Source organism: Vitis vinifera, chromosome 7, assembly GCF_030704535.1.
Source record: "Vitis vinifera cultivar Pinot Noir 40024 chromosome 7, ASM3070453v1".
Classification (NCBI taxonomy): domain Eukaryota; kingdom Viridiplantae; phylum Streptophyta; class Magnoliopsida; order Vitales; family Vitaceae; genus Vitis; species Vitis vinifera.
Window position 1 is genome coordinate 19141842 of NC_081811.1, and position 17675 is coordinate 19159516.

The 17675-nt window shown below is 36.1% G+C and overlaps 1 protein-coding gene across 10 annotated transcripts in view; it reads right to left on the reverse strand.

Annotated features, from left to right (window-relative positions):
• LOC104878283 (putative disease resistance RPP13-like protein 1) overlaps positions 1–17675 on the reverse strand; it is an 82687-nt gene that overhangs the window by 48914 nt on the left and 16098 nt on the right. The window lies entirely within an intron of this gene.

The window sequence follows — 17675 nt, forward strand, 5'->3', positions numbered from 1 at the left end:
TATGGCGAAAGTCTTTAAAATCCGGTGCCTTAAGCCTTTATTAGTTGGGAGTCACCGACCTCAATGCTCGTCACAAGGGTGAATAGGTGGAGTTTAACATATTGTAGGTGCTTGGGTATTAAATTTCAATTTCAAAAGTCCGGGGTAAAAATCCGAGGAGTTAGTGGTCAAAAGATCCTTAAAGCTTGATGCCCTAAACCTTGACTGGTTGGGAGTCATCGATGGATCCCCGTTACATGGATACTTTAGAAAACAATACCTTTAGCATTGCACGCCTACAAGAAAAAAAATTGTGAAATAAAAGAGATGCGTTCTTAGCCTATTGGAAGTGGTCAGTTTGCTAAAGTCTGAGAAAGAACTAGGTTGGGGGAAGAGATTAGTTCAGAGTACTATATTCGGAAACTAATAAGCTTAACACAAATTTTTGTGGAAGAGTAATGATTGAGCCTAGGAGAGTGAAAATCCTCTCATTACTTAAATTTGCGTAATACCTACTTTGTATGAATTATGATCAGGTAAGATTTTTTATATCCTCTTGTTGAATGATGGGTTTTGCTTCTTTAATATTCCGTGTGAGAATATGCTTTACAATCATGTCACTTATGATTTTTTGGAGTGATCAGCATGAACTTGTAAATTATTTTACTGTCTTATTTTTGTTTTTCTATCCTTCATTGCTAAGGGACTAGCAATATATCGGTTGGGGGGAGTGATTACTACTCAAAAAGTGCTCTTTTGTAGCTTCTTATAAACTCTTTTAAACACTTTTGAGTAGTATTTATTACCTTTTAACTCAATTGGCACATTAAGAACCCTTACAAGTGTTACTAATCTGTTTTTGGCAAGTTTTGATGTTTTTTTATAGCTTTTTTATCATTAAAACAAGCCAAGAATGAGGGAGAACTTGGTATAATCCATGGCAAAGCAAGATTGAAGCTAAATTACATGAAAAATTCAAGATTTGGAGAGCTTCGAAGCCTTTGCCAAATCAATCAAGTATGCAAGGAAGAGAATCAGAGAAGAAATCTAACACTGAAGAATTTCGCAACCTCTTTTCACCATTTACGAAATTTTTGCAAGCCAGAAGAAATTTTCGCAACTCCTTTTCAACATTGCAAAAATTTCACAACTCCTTTCAACCTTGCGAAATTTTCACAACTCCATATCTAACTTGCGAAATCTTCATGTAATCTTCAGATATTTGCGCACCGACTCAGTTAGATTTTTACCTCAAGATATTTTGTGTAATTATCTATTCTCTCCTTGTAATCAGCTAAATATCTTTTTAGATATTTAGGATATCTAATTGAGGGGTTAAAAATATCTCTCTATATATGTCTTAACATATCTCTTTTTGTAATATCTATCTCAGAATCTCGGAAGACATTCTTGGGGATCACTTGTACATTTTTTAATAAGAAATATATAGAGCTTTGCTCTGCCTTACCTACTCACTTTGATTGTATTTTCTTTCTAGCCAAACAATTTCTGAGGATGTTTTCTTAGAGAATGAGTGGCTAGACTTTTTGTTTCTTGGACTGAAGGAAGCTAGGTAAGGGACCCGGATACAAAAGTGGGAGTTTTCCTTGTTTCAATTTTTAATGAAGAGGAAGTTGTGACTCGGTAATGGTTTTTATATTTTTAGTTAACTTAAAATCCCTTATAATCACCCAGGCCAACACTTGGTAAGCTTTTCGGACTCAATCCATAGAGATCCATTAGTTATCTCTTGCGAGCCTCTGGGAGGTGGTTTAAAGGTAGGATTATCTAGAATAGCCAACACTTGGTAAGCTTTTGGACTCCCTGGAGACATCCATTAGTTATCTCCTGCAAGCTTTTGAAGGGTAATTCAAGGTTAAGGATCACCTTGAATGGCAAATGCTAGGTCAGAGGTACGAGCCATTGCAAGATGCATCAGTGAGAGGGATTTAGCGTTGAAACCATTAATGGGAAGCAACTGTAACACACCGGTTGGGAGGATAACTGTAGGTTAAATCCCCAATGCAAGGAAAAGATCTGGAATATCCCCTTTTGTATAAGGAACCTGAGCCTAGTGACCTGAAACTCCAAGAAACCTTTTCTTTATAATTAGTATCAGTTACTATTTTTTTGGTTAGCTTAAAACCAACATTTTTCAACCAAAGATTATGTTTTCTTTTAAAGCTAACTCATAAAAGAAAAGGCACCAATCCAATTCTTTAAACTAATATCATGTGTGAAATGAAAACTCATCCCTGTGGACAATCCTAGAACCACTATGCTATGCTAGCTATGCTACCCTAGTACATGGTGAATTAGGTTTATAAATTTTGTTGATAACTCCCGTCTAAGGACTGAATCAAGAGTACACCAATTGGGGACGAATCAATTCCCCAATGACCAATCTTAGGGCAACACGTGGTCTTCCAAGAGCCTTCCACCTGGAAAAAATGATCTGCAAAAATACACCCCAAAATGGGGGTCTACAGTATGACATAAGTTATAACACCCATTTAAACCCTAAATCAATATCTAATATCAAGTTGAGAGAACTTCAATGATTTCTACGATTATTTTTTGTTGGAGATCTAAAGCATGTAATCAAATGTTATAATATATAATCAATATCTGAAGAGAATAAGGATATAAATATACACAACAATCATAAGGCATGACAATAAATGACTACTATTAAAAAAAAAAAAATTAGTCGATTCAATTCAAGTAGAGAGTTATGGATTTCTTTTAAAATGCATGTGCAAATGTGGATATCCATGGTATCAAAAGCACAAACATAAAAAAACTATCTTCAAACTCATTCACTTTGTTCTTAGAAGCTTTGAAGGTTGCACTTTATTTTTTGTTTGAAAAATTTTGATGGTAAAGATTTCAAATTTATGTTTTATCCTTTTCTCCATCATTTATGTTTTAAAAAAAATAAAAAAAAAATGGATTGTTTTAATTGAAAATAAAATAAAATAAAAGGTTAATCATATTTGAATAAAGTAAAAAGTTCTCCATGGTTGAAAAAACGTGAAGGTGTTACAACTGCTAAAAAATAGGTGTTGCATGGTCCACGATTGCAATGGAAAAGAGAGAGAGAGAGAGAAGGACAGAGACAGAGAGACAAAGAGACAGAGAGAGAGAATAGAGTGTTGCTTAGTGGATGCTTGTTGGTTTGAAAAATGGTAATGTTGCAGTAGTGTTGCTAGAAAGGAAAAAAAGGAATAGGGCAAAAGCAAAAAGAAGATAAAGTCTATCTTTTCATTTTTTTTTCAATTATTCACTTTATCATTATTATTATTATTATTTCTTCTTTCAAAAATTATTTTATTTACAAAATAATTATACTACATGCATGCGCAAAACCAATATACTACATATAAAAGGCACATATAAGATATTATTTTTATTTTATTTATTTAGATTTTGGCCATGGAGAATCGTTTGAAAAAATGTAGTAAGAATATTGTATTTATTGGTGAAGATAATTTGGCATTAATATTTTAGGCATAATCACTAACTTAAGGCCAATGCTTTCTGGTTTTTATATATATATATATTGAGGTTTTGCCTAGTAAATATGTTTTGATTGTTTTGATATCTAGTTGAGTGGGATGGAGGAAACACTTACCTATAGGCAAAGATTAAAATTTCATATTTTTCAGCAAAATATCGTTGATATATCAAATATCAATGGTGCCCGACATAATATTAGGCACCAATTATCAATCGATGAGAATTTCGAAAAAATTTCGGTAATATCGGCGAAATATCGATGATATATCGGTTTGGAGGTGAAAAATCGATGAAAAAATCGAGCATAGAGTGACACACGAAGCAACAGAGGAAGACTGTTAAAAAATCATCGATTTTTCAAAATGCCGGGGATTTTTTCAAAATTTTGGCGATAGACCAATGCTTTCTCTCCATAAGGTACAATGCATTTAAGGCAATTAATAAAATTGTACGTAAGGAAATGCTTGGCTACTTGCAAGAATCCTCTTTTGCCCTCTCTCCATGTATGAAAACTGTTTTCCCAACTGAACCATTGATGCATTGTATTTCCATCTCTCAAATCCAAATCTGGGTGGGCAAAAGCAGCAACCATTGATGCATAAGTTTTCAAATGGTGGGATTCACTTGGGTTCTACCTACATTCTTTTTTAGATGAAACAAGTCTCATATCCTGAAATTCAAAACATAGGTTGAATTATTACTAAGTTCAAATGATTCTAGAAAGAAAAACGTGTAATTAGGATTGCATTGAGATTTTATCTTGTCATAGTCTGAAAATTGAATAACCTCCAAAAGAATGACACTTGACACTTAGAAATGCAAGCACCAATTGAGACATGGTAGAAGTGAAGGCTCAATTTAGATCATAAAAAAATATAAGCATTGGGCAGAACTAAAAGACCGAGATCACATATTAAAAGCTTAATTTGAAAGATGGAAAGCAAAAAACCAAGGCTCACCCTGGATTTGAAATTTCTTCTTCTCACCATTGTCTAATTTTATTTCTCTCAACATTTGTTGAATATTTGATTGATAATGTTCTCTAACTCCTTGAGGCCCTTAGACTCCTATTAACACCACTTGCCCATACCAAACCAAAGGGGGAAAAAACTCACATCATCTCAAAAACGGAACAAAAAGAAGAGAATTAAAATTAGTTTTGTGTTTTTTTTTTTAACTGGTGAGTCTTTATATGTAATGCATGACCTCAAAACCTTTTGAGAATAGTGCAAGAGGTGATTAACAAAAAATGTTAGACTATAAATTGGAATCACATGTACCAAAAGTAAAAAAGAATGGTCCACTAAAGGCAACAATTTTGCTTTCATTAAACATAAAATTTCATGATTAGGATATTTACCCATGCAGATACCAATGAGCTGCACCAGACCTAAGAAATTTTGCTTTCATTTGCATGCCATCCTACATGTACAACATAAATTCCATCATTATCAAAAGGTAAAGGCAATCTTTTGAGTTGAGAATGGTGAAAATTGCTTTCTATTAGAACTTACAAATTAAAGTGCGGCAGAAATGGCTTATTTTGGCCAATAAGGACAAAGCTAAGGGCACATTCCCAATTCCAGAGTTTTTGGATGCTAGAGAAGTTGGAGTGATGGGACCATGCATATAGGTGATTGTTTTAGAGAGATGTTAGTGTTTAGAGCCTATAACTGCAGTCAAAAGCCAAAACTCCTAATCAAATTTTAATCAGTGAGGAATTCAAAAGTAGATAAGTCAATAATAAAAGTATTCTCCTCACAATCACTAACCACAAAATGACAGTCCCTTCAAAGGAAAAGATTTTTGAGCATGATGAGTCTCAACTCTACAAGAGATATGAGATGATCATGCAGCCTTTTCTATCGTCTTTTCAGGTTACCGTGATTAAAAGGCTTTCACATTTGCTGCGGGTCACGAAATTGGGCTGCATGATTGAACTTTTTACTGTTGTACAATGCTATCTATCTCAGGGTGGGTTGTTGGCAATTTCATGAAACCCTTGGAGCTTCTTTTAGAAATAATAGAATCCTTGAGGTAAAAAAGGACAAGAAAAGACTAGAACATATTTAAACAAAATAATAATTAGTGAGTAGAATCTTTGGTGCAAGATTACAAAGAATTGGGGTGCCTGGTTGAACTTGTTATTGTAATACAATGTCATATGTTCCCATGTAGGGGATGTGGGCAATCTTGGGCTAATATTTTCCTTTGCTCTTGAGGCACCTTTGTTTTAGAATAGGACATGTCCCCATTACAACTCTTATAAGTGTTAGTGGCAGCCCTTCCTTTGGCACAAAGGACGAGAGTTTAGGCAGTTGTAGAGTTCAAGGATTTTAAGAGAGATGGGGGTTTGGAGATCCATGGAATGGACTTTAGAGATGAACATCCCCATACCTCTATTCATTCAAGACAACAAGTGTTATTGTTGTCCATTAAAGCATGGTGCTTAATTCCCTTGGATGAACATCCCCAGTTTATGACAATCTTCAATTAACAACCACTTAAGGGTGGTCGGTAGCTCACCTTTTGGAAGGCAAAAAACTGTTGTATGAACCTCATCCACATCTTCAACACCTGAAGACTAGCACTAATGCAACAACAATTAAAGATTGCGTAAGTATGGAATGCAAAGAGAAACAAAAATCAAGTTTTATGGATTCTTTATAGATTAATATTCAAGCAATGAATTCTGATTATAATTAATATATGTGTGTGTGTGTGTGTGTGTGTTGAATATATATACTGAAGTACTAAATGAAGAGCCCTAAGAATATAACTATTTTCCATGTATATAGACAAAGAACATGAAGGTGCAGCCAAACACATGACAAGGAATGGAAAAGTAGGAAGGGAGTAAAAAAGGCTTTAGAGTCAAAGGAATGTTGGAGATGTTACATGGGCAGACCTACTTCATTCTACCTCCACTAAAATTCTTCTCATTGTTATCAAGTCCTAAAGTATACAATTGTCCTGTTATTCAAGAAATTTTGGCTTGTGGTGGTCTATGGCTTTGAAAGTTGGACTAGGACCTTAGGAGAACACTTTTGTTATTGTGGCATAGAGATGATAGATATCCAGATGGCAATTTTCAAAAAATGAATTTGCAATATGGAAACTACAAGTGTGTCCAAAGTTGTTCTACATGTTTCATTAAGACAAGAAATTATTCTGGGTGTCACACCTGGTGGCATGTTGGCAAAGCAGAAATCCATACTTCATAGAGTATGCTATTCATAACTTAGACCATGCCTTAGCAAATTTTGCTCTTGCCAAAGCAGGAGTCCATACTTGACACTTTGTAAGAGGATCCAAGGGTTATCATTTTAGTTTCTTTAACTCTTCCCTCTTTTAAGCTCCTCATGGTGTGGAAAGGATCCACTCTTCCCTCTCAACATTAGCTAATTTCCTTCCTTTGGATAAGTTATTTCACCTCTTTATCAAATCATTCTTCAATAAATTCATCTGAATATTTTTTAATTCTGCAATCTTAACATTACCATTACAAATATTCTTACAATTCACCAATATCTTGCCAGGTGTCTTTGAGAGTCATGAGGTTCAATATAAAGAGGAAAAAAAAATGAAAGAAATAAGAATAAAAAATAAAAAATACGAAGAAAAGAAAAGGCGGGAAGCAGAGGGAGGGCATTGTTCAATCTCATTTCTTGCACCTAGACCAAAGCACATAGCAAGGGAGGTACTAATTGTTGATTGAACCAATATTTGCCCTCTCTTCTTTACTTTCAACAACTAACTTACAAAGACCTAACTACCACCTGTCATTAGAGGATTTTATCTTCAATTTATATTATGCTAATATAAATTTGAAAGAACACATTTTTGAAATCAATAAAAGTGAGAAGAGAGATAATGAGAAAAAGAACAACCTGGGATATATTCCCTTTCTGTGCATCCTGAACCACTTGACATACCAATTGCAAGTAGAAAGGGTACTATCTAGGCCAACAACAATTACAATGTCATGTAATTAGTCATAAAAGTTGAAGTGGCATAAGCAGAAAGACAGAAAAAAGATGAGAAAGTTAAACACAACCCGATGAAATGCAATGTTCAGTTTCAAAGTTTGAGAAAGTTATACCTCTCCCATTTTTGCAATACATATTTCCAAGCAAATGCCAGAATCCTAGAAACCTAGGCATTGAATAAGGGAGCATTCCTGTGTGATTAAAGTACAAGACAAAATCAAATAAAAGGGCTTCATTAACATAATGAGATTCAAATTTAGATTGGAATGAAACAGAAATAAAACAAAATCATGAATACCTTTTATTAAGTAATGGTGATTGAAATAGTATACTGGCTTTAAGCAAAATGGAGTACCAGCTTCAGGGCCCATTGTTGTGGGTTAGTTCTACAAGTTGACCAAGCTGCCCATCCCTTAGTAGGAAGTGAAGTTGGTGCCAAATTTGATAGGGCCTTAAAACTTCCTTTGGACCTGATTAACAGAAAATTTACACATGAAACTGGAATCACATGTAAACCCCAAAATTAAAAAAGAATGGTGCATCTAATACATCTCCTTTCATGTGCAACATAAATTCCACCAATATCATTAGAAAATGAAAGCAATATGTTGAGTTGAAAATCGTGAAATTGTGTTCTATCAGAACTTACAATTCAATGCATTAATTCGCACCTCTATTTTGGAAGAGGGCAGTGCCAAATACCCAGTTATTAAACTGCGGTAGGAAGGCTTGTCATCCGAAAAGCAAGGAAAAAGCTAAGGGTACACATTCATGAGAGTCGAGGTTTTGAGCACAAAACATCGTAGCTTATTGTTGACCATGGCAAACCCCTGATTACAGAACAAAAGGGAGGCTCAAATATTATAGAGACAGTAGCAATTAGAATGTCGAACTTTTGATGGAAGATTACAGAGAATTGGGAGCACCTGATTGAAGTTGTTATTTGTTTTTTAATTGTAGTACAATGCCATCTATTTGCACGTAGGGGATGTGGGCAATCTTAGGCCAATCTTTTCCTTTGTCCTTGAGGCACCTCTCTTTTAGAACGGGACATTCCCTGATTACAAGTATTGCAAATGTGGAATTCAAGGTTTTTAAGAGAGATGAGGCTTTGTACACTCGTGGAGGCTATGGATTTCAAATTGCGGAGATTTCCCAACCGGAGAGTGGTGAGAGATGTAGGAAGAAGAAGGTGAGAGCCAGAAAAAGAAAGCAGATCTCGGAATGGGCCTTGAATAAATAGCTCACCAAGAGAGGTGAGTGTGTCGAGGCCCCACCCAGATGGAGGCCACCTCATATTCTCACAATCTGAAATACAAAGTTCTTTAAGGTTGGGGTTCAAAAACGCTTCTGGAGAGGACACCACATCTGGACAATTACATATGTTCAGAAGTCGAAGAGATGTGAGATTTTGCAGCAGATTCCCTGGAATCGACTCCAATTGCTCGCAGTCCCAAATGGAAAGTATCTCAAGTGTGGAGGGAAAGTAGCCTCTTGGAATGGACTTGAGAGATGGACATCCCCATACATGTAGCCATTCAAGTCGACAAGTGTTGTTGCTGTCAATTCCCTCAAGTAGAGACTCTAGTCTCCAACAATCTTCAATCGCCAACTTCTTGAGGGTGGCGGGTAGCTCACCTTTTGGAAATTCAATAAAATATGGACACTCTTTAATTTCCACGTACTCAAGTATACAACTGTTCATCATCATTCCATCAGGCAGTGTCTCCAGAACCCTGCAATTTCTCACCCCAAGAGGTCTTAGCATAGGCGGCAAACCTGTCTCTGGGAATGATAGGAGTGTTGGGCAATTATGAATTAGCAAATCTGTAAGAGATGTGAGGGTGTGTAGTGCGTTAGGCAGCTTCTCTAAGTTGTAACATCCATTCACTTCCCACTATTGAAGATTGCAAGGCAGCCCCTGCTCTTCCAAGGATACAACCCCATGACACCCTTTGATCCATGAATGTCGCACACCACCAAGGTTTTCCAGTTCAAATCCAGGCTTCCTCAAACATGCCAGTTCATCACATTTAGCAATTCCCAGATCTTCAATGGCTATTAAGCTCCGTGCAAGCCTTTCCCATAAACAACTCAGGCTTGAAATTTTCCAAATGTATAATTGGGTGAGTGAGGGGACATCAACAACCCAACTTTTTAACAACCCAACTACTATTAATTTAATAAGAAGTGGAAGTCGTGGAATTGAAATTTCCAATTCTTAGCATTCTTGAACATGAAGCGTCACAAGGGAAGGTAACTCATGAGATAAGTTGATGAGTTTTGGACATTTTATTGTTATAAGCTCACGGAGGCAAGGAAACAATGCTTGGGTTTCCTCATGAACCAATTTAGGAATTAACAAATCTTTCCATTGGGGCATTTTCTCAAATCTCAGATGTTCTAAAGCCCGAAAAGAATTCGCAGTCTCCCCATAGAACTCATCGCCTATGCTTTTAACTTCATTCATGCCTTCAATCACCAAGTTTTTGAGGAAAGGTAGTCCCCCTAGTGCTGGCAAAGATGTGCAATTTTTACAATTTATAAGATCCAGATACACCATTTTGGAGAAGGATGGATCTCCTATCCAATTTGGGAATTTTGAGCCACCATAAAATCTAATATCCAGTTTTTTCAAACTTTGATGAGGTTGCAACCACTTAAGGACCTCTATCTCGGTGCTTTCATTCCTTGAATTGCCATACTTTTCACTCCATACCATGATTAAGTCTTCAATATTCCGTCCCTCCTTCGAATTGACTTACCTCGCATCTCTTGGATCCAAAATATTCTCCAACCCTGAAATGCTAAGCTCTCCTTGGAGATTCAACAAGTTCTTCAATTCTTTTATTTGTGACCCATTACCCTTGCTTAGAAAAAACCTATTCAACGTTTGCAAATTTATCAACTTGCCAACTTGTGGAGGCATCTTTTTCAACATAGTTGAACCTCTAATATCAAGATGGCGAAGATTAATTAAATTTATGATGCTCATAGGTAAATTAATGAGTTGCACACAATTGCATAATATCAACGATTGTAAGTTGTAAAGACCACTCACTGTTTTAGGTAATTGTTTGATTTTTGTAGAAAACAAATTAAGAAATCGTAAATGTTTCAAATCACCAATCGAATCCGGTAACTCATTTATTTCATAACCACTCAAAGAGAGCACCCTCAATTGTCCCAACTTTGGCAACAAGCCATTAAGCACCTTATTACTTAAGTAGCATTTCTTCTTATTATCTAGTGTGATGGGTAGTGCAACAAATGTTCGTATTTGCTTTGGTTTATTTAGGACTTCAAATTTTTTGAACACATCCTGCTCACCACGCACGAATGACAAATGACGAGTCCTTTGAGAGACCTTATATATATTCTCGAAATTGAAACATATTTCTGTAGCAACTTCTTGAGCAAGATCATTAATCAAGTCATGCATTATGAATTCGGATTTACTATCACTTGATGGTTGGAAAAAGCATTTTGATAACAATTCATTAAAATAATCAGCACCTAGATCTTCTTCCATTTGACAGTTATCTTCTTCTGCTTGGTGAATTAAATCCCCTGCCATCCACAATAAAATTAGCTCTTTTTGCTTAAATTCATAGTCCTTTGAAAACAACGCACAATAAGCAAAACATCTTTTTAGATGTGAAGGGAGATGTTGATAGCTTAATCTTAGCACTGGAAAAACACCACTCTTATTCCAAATTTTTCTACTCAGTACACGTTCCCATCGATCCTGTGGTTCGGAGCGTAGAAGCCCACCAAGCATCTTTGCTGCTAAGGGCAGGCCACTACATTTCTCTACGATCCTTTGTTGAATTAATTCCAAATTTGGATGTTCATTGGCATTCTTGTTTTCAAATGCATGTTTCACAAATACATTCCAACAATCATCATTGGATAAAGGCTTGAGCAAATGGTGGAAGCTGTCTGCTCTCATCAAAGATGCAACATTCCCATGACGTGTTGTTACTGCAATTTTACTTCCTCTAGCTCCGGACTTAAAGGGAGTCTGTAAGTGATTCCATCGCTCATAATTGTTGATGTTCCACACATCGTCCAAAACTAGCAAAAACCTTTTTCCAGCCAGATTATTGCTTAACTTGAGCTGCACTTGATTAAAGTTATCCCCATCACGGACTTCATTCGGAGAGACAGCATTGAGAATTATCTTCGTTAACTTCTCTACATCGCTCTCATCTGATACACACCCACACCCTTGGCTCAAAATGCTTCACTATTTCTTCATCCCTGTATATCAACTGGGAGTTTTCCCCATCCCACCTATACCTACAATGGGAATTACCCCAAAGTTGCTTTCACCTGCTTCATCCTTCAACAGCATCTCAATAATGACTTCTTTATCTTTATCCCTGCCGTGAACAGCTTCGTTAATCAAAGATGTAGAAGGGGGTCGTTGCCAAGCAGAAGCTGCTTCAGATGCAAAACTTCCCCAACTTGTTTCAACACCCGGGACCATATCAAAACCCAGCTCAGCTTTCCGGGTTGAACTATCGCCTAACCGCCTAGTGATTTCCTTGATCTTGGTCCCCATCTCAATATTAAACTTAACTTCATCAACAGGATTGAAACCAGTAAAGCAAGTCGGGATGAGGCTCCGTACCTTACTTGTGGTGGCCACCTGATCAGCACCTTCTGACATCAACCTGCATCGCAACAGCTCGGTCGCGAACTCATCCAGCACATCTTCCATGTCGTAAGCCAAGTCTCGGAGATTGTCAAGCCAGTTTTTCACGGACGGCTTTGATGTCTGCTTCTCCTCAGCTTCGTCCAGCACTTCATTAATCATCATCAGTTTCTCCTTCCAGTTTTCAAGTTCAGCAATGACCCCCTCTTGGCCAGCAAAGTTGAGCAACTCAGGGAAAACCAACTTACCGAACAGAACTTGGAGGGCAGCAGAAAGAACAGACTCTCCAACAACCTCCATCGACTAGTTCTTTCCAGAAATCGAAGGGCAGGCAGTGGAGACAAAAGAAACAAGCGAGATTGAAAATTTTATCAGCGCAGACGTGAGCAACTGGTGTAGATTGCAATGGTGGTTGCTGGGTCAACAAGGTTTGGAAAAGGAAAGCGTGGCAGAGAGAGGGGCACATGGGCTGCACTGATATAAAAAGATCAATTATGAAACTCCATGTTATATTATAGCCAATTGTATGTGAGGGTTTAAAAAATAATGTGAACTGCTGTGGTGGTTGATGTGGTGTGTGCTGCCATTCAATTACTGAAGAGAGAGTATGATGCACACTGCTCTATGTTTAGAAAATCCTAAGGGCAATTATGCAACCATATGGGTTTAAAAAAATGTATTATTTTAAAGAAGGCAATCCTTGTCTTTTATACCTGCTAGATCACGTAGAAATAGTCTCTCAAATAAGCACTTCAAGGATGTAAAAATAAGAATTCCATATTTGCCCATACTCCTCCAGCCACATAAGCAATTCGATGTGGGATTGCCGTCAAATGCCACGTAATCAAAACACTTGGACTTAAAAAAAAATGAAAAATGAATTTCCTCACATTTCCTCATGCCTCCATAACCTTTCCCAAAAACAATACCCTAACAAAGGAAAAAAGACAAGCTCTTTCCATATGACCTTAATTCTTTCTTCGAGCTTTTCTGCTATATGATTATCATTGTTCCCTTTCAAGAAGGCTTGAATAAAAAATCTGGTCTGGTTTTATATAAGTGTTCACACTATCCTATAGAATAAGTGTTTGATTTTGTTGTTCTTATGTTTTGTGGTTTTTATTACAATTTGAGGTATACCAATGTAAGGTAATCACTTTACAAAAGAGGTGAATAGTAATAGTCACTTTTTACAAATTTAAATTTAGAAAGTAAGTGATATTGCAAGTACATGGAGAAAACACAAATGCAAGTACTAGTTTTTATGAATGGTTCGGCACAAGTCCGCCTACATCCATCTCCTTAAACTTTTAATTGAGTGAGGGTTCTATAAATCAAAACTTCAATCCGAGTCTTCAAGTTTCACAATTGGATTATAATTCTAATCAATCCTTTTAAACTTGTGACTCCAAGTACTCTTTTAGAAAATGATTTCACGCACCATTTACAAAACACCTTTAAGATCACACCACATTTGGAATTCCTCAAGTATTACCCCACACATGAGCCTACCTCACAAGGTATATGAGAAAAGATTTGGCAAGAATATAACTTCTGGTTTATAAATTGGCACAATGGAATAAAAAATCTATAATAAATGGTACACAAAGCTTGGAGCCTTTAAATAAAAGTTGAAGACCTAAACTAATTGTTAAAAACAATTTGGGATCGATTAGTCAACCAATTGGTCACTAGTTTTGGGTGATAGAAGATACAAAAAAATGACTATTACATCATAGGAGCTCAACCAGTTGTACCAATCCTCAATCAATTGAGTGAACAATAACCAATTCAACCAATTGAGTCACTTCAATCAAGCATATGCAAAATATGGAAAATTGATACATAAATGACTTTTAATGACTCAAATTATTTTAATATGAAAACATAACATTGAAAAAAATACCCATTTAAATGATGAAATATATGTCAAAATATGAGTTTTAATCCTTGAAATAATCAATTTTAATTTTGACATGTAAAATTCATTGAAATATGCATAAATGAATTCTATAATTTTCACAAAATTCTTAGGAAAACCTAGGTAGATAAACTCCTTTTCATTTTAAAGACCTTTTAAACTATGAATAGTAGTTGGTTTTCATTTAGAAAGATTCTTCATTACTTTATAAAAGAATAAAGTCGATTTAGAAAATTGGATGATTTTAGGTACTTGAATAAAAATAAAATTCACTTTGAACCTAGTGCATCAACAATTTTATAAAAAGATCCTAGACATGAGTCTTGCTTGATTTCCTCTTTAAGGTCTTCTCTTTTTCTTGATTTCACTTTATTATGTTGTTGTGATTGGTTCTTTGGAATTCCTCTTGCTAAAAAACACTTAAAATAAATTATTAGTTTCAAACCTTGTTTTGTTATTAACAAAACCGAAATTAGTCAAACTTTTGTTTCACAGTCTCTTTGCCATGCATATTTCTTTAAAAAATAGAATCATTGAGCTTCTTAATGTGTTTGGTCAATGAGGAACATTTGCTTATGTTTTTGTTCCACTTCATAATATTAGAAATCTCTTTTACTCATGTTTTCTATTTTGTAATTTCACGTATTCATTAATTGGCAACATCCAATTTTAGCTATAGAAAATTTTGTTAAGTTATTTTCATGGATGAAGAGCATTTGACACAATTCCAATTTTAGATCTTCACATTTTATGGTTTTCAAATCATATTTATGATGGACAGTGGCAAGGTAAAATTGTAGAACATGCATTAAAATGATGCCCAAGGTAGCAAAAAGAGGGGCCAACCCATGGATGGAGAGGTCGACTTATCCCCTTCTACGTTGTCCTATTTTAATGTTGGTAGTAGCTAATATAGGAGTCGACCTTTGATTAGAGAGGTTGACCTTGATTAGATAGGTTGGTATGGACATCGCATCTTTTGCATGCGTCCCCACTCTATGGTGAGACTTGTTTTTTATTGTGAAAATTTTGATTTTTTGAAAATTATTTTTGGAGACACCATTTATTTATCATTTTTAAAGGAAAAAACAAAATAATAGAGAAAAACTATAAGTGTGACTCATGAAGGAAAAAACAAGTCTGAGAAAAATTGAGTCGAGGTCTAGGGATCAGGTTACCTATCGAGAAGGTACAGCGATAAACCGTAACACCCTTCTAAACCCTAAAAATTAGGTTTCTACTAATCAGTTAAGACAAGTGTGACAAATGATCAATTAATTGTGGATACCAAAGATCTTATAGAATGAAAGCAAATCCTGCACAATAATGAATAAATAATTAAGATGAAGATGGGAGCATACTTGAGCAGCAAATCAATAGTGTTTTCATGAAAAACATGGTTAACTCAATAATGACAAGCACAAAATATCTCACGCAAGTTATAGAGCAAGGCAAAAATAAATTAATATTGAATAAATATAGCAATCAGAATTAACAAACGAATGGCGAATGTCTCATGTGTTGGGCCCCACCAATGATCAATTTATTTTTGCATGAATTAATTCCATATATTTCATTATTTTTAAATTGTAAAATTGTATTCATGCTTATTAAAAACATGAAAAACGGGAAAAAAAATGGCAACTAGTTTATCAAAACTGAATTTTATTTTCTAGTATCTCCAAAGGATGAAATTTAAAAAACTGAGATTATTTGAATAGAAAAAAAGAAAGTTTGAAAACCAATTCAAAACATATAAGATCACAAAGAAAAATAAAAGAAAAACAGCAAGAGGAAAAGGTGGCCATGTAATGCAGGAGTTGGAAAAATGGGCACCGGGGAGGCTTAGGTGACTATTCTGTTGGTGCAGATGACTGACATGGCACTAGTGTACTAATACAAGATCAGAAGTTGGCATTTGCTTGCACAGTTGAAGACTTAGGCTTTACTGATTTTGATGTCACTCTGTTGGGTTGCCCAGGTAGCCTAAATCCTTGCAAATGCCATTTCCTTCCATAGGTAATGCATCATCCATTAGTTTGAGCGTGGCTGAGTTTGTCCACCTTGAAATGACACTTCCCAAGTCCAAAGTGAGGCAAACTTTACGACAACGATTATTCCAGCCTGAACTAGTTGTGTAATACATCTCATAAGTGTGGCTATTGTTGAGGCCTCGCGTCCCTGGTGATCCACGTAGTTGCCAAATGAATGGACGCACGATCTCAACCTATAGATTCTTGATTCAGTCGTTCTACCTGCAAAAGGCGTCCGGACAGGGTGTCCGGTCGCACCCTTCGATGGTTTTGTTAGCCATGGTTAGAGAGAGAGACATAAATCAGTTGGCCTTTTACTAGGTATAGAACAGCTTACCTTCCTTTTTGTGTGAAGGCTCATATATATAGTATCAGAGGCTTCGTTTCCCTCTTTAATGGTAGGGAGATATTTTGTGTTGTCATGATGGCACTAGGTGGTGGCAGGGCCATCATCACCCTACGGGAGGCTGACAGAGATCGTGGTAGGTGTTGTCACTGTCAGAAATCGTGGTAAGTGATCGTGGGAAGTGATCGTGGGAAGTTACTTGTCGTCACTTCATTCTTGTCCTTTCACACTACAGGTGGCGGACGTGGGCCATGGCAGGCTGTTGCGGTAACGTGCAAGACTTGCTTACTTCAGTCAATGATCCGGGCAAACATATCCGGATAGCATATGTCGGTCGTCCGGATGCGTTTGTGGAAGTCATCCGGATGTTATGCTTATGAGTGTCGTGTGCCTCTCCTTGGGGTAGTCCGGATAGGAGAAGCATGCCAAGTACTCTTATGGAAATCCGGATGAGGGTGATCCGGATGATAATGCGTGCCACGTGTCACCATGAGGTGTGTGGCACGTGTTCTCAGGAGGAGGGGTCCCTACAGCTATCACATCCAGCCAGAAAAGAAGATGTTCCCCTAGCAATGCAAGTCACACTGATCCCATAAGATGATATTGTATATTCTAGCCCGATAACTAAGATAAGTCATTCCTCCAATTATGAGATAGTTCACTACAACCTTAGAAGGATTGTGTAAGTTATAAACTATGAACAATTCATCAACTTATAAGAAATTTATGATTTGGATCTTCCGTGAAACTTCTAATGTTCTTAAGTCATGTATAATGTAAGCTCGAATGCTCAAACAAGTATTAATACAAATGAGAATATAATAGTGAAAACTAAAATATAATTTGTTACATGATGTCATGATTTTTTTGGGTTTTATCCCCGACAAACAAGTCCTTATTCCTCCAATTAAGAGTTAGTATATATTGCCTCGAATGGATTGCCTAAGTCCACGAATTGGTTATGAACAATTCATCAACTTGCAAGAAATACATAACTTAGATATTTCATGCAACTTTTATTGCACCCAAGCCATGTATGATAAAAGTGATGCAAACTTGAATGCTTAAATAAAGATCAATGCAAACATAGATAGAATATTGGAGACAAAAATTATAATATATATATATATATATGTATTAATAAAATTTTATTTTGTTACATTATATCATGCTTTTAAGAGTTTTGTCTCAACAAGCATGTCCACACCTCATATGTTGTAACTCACTT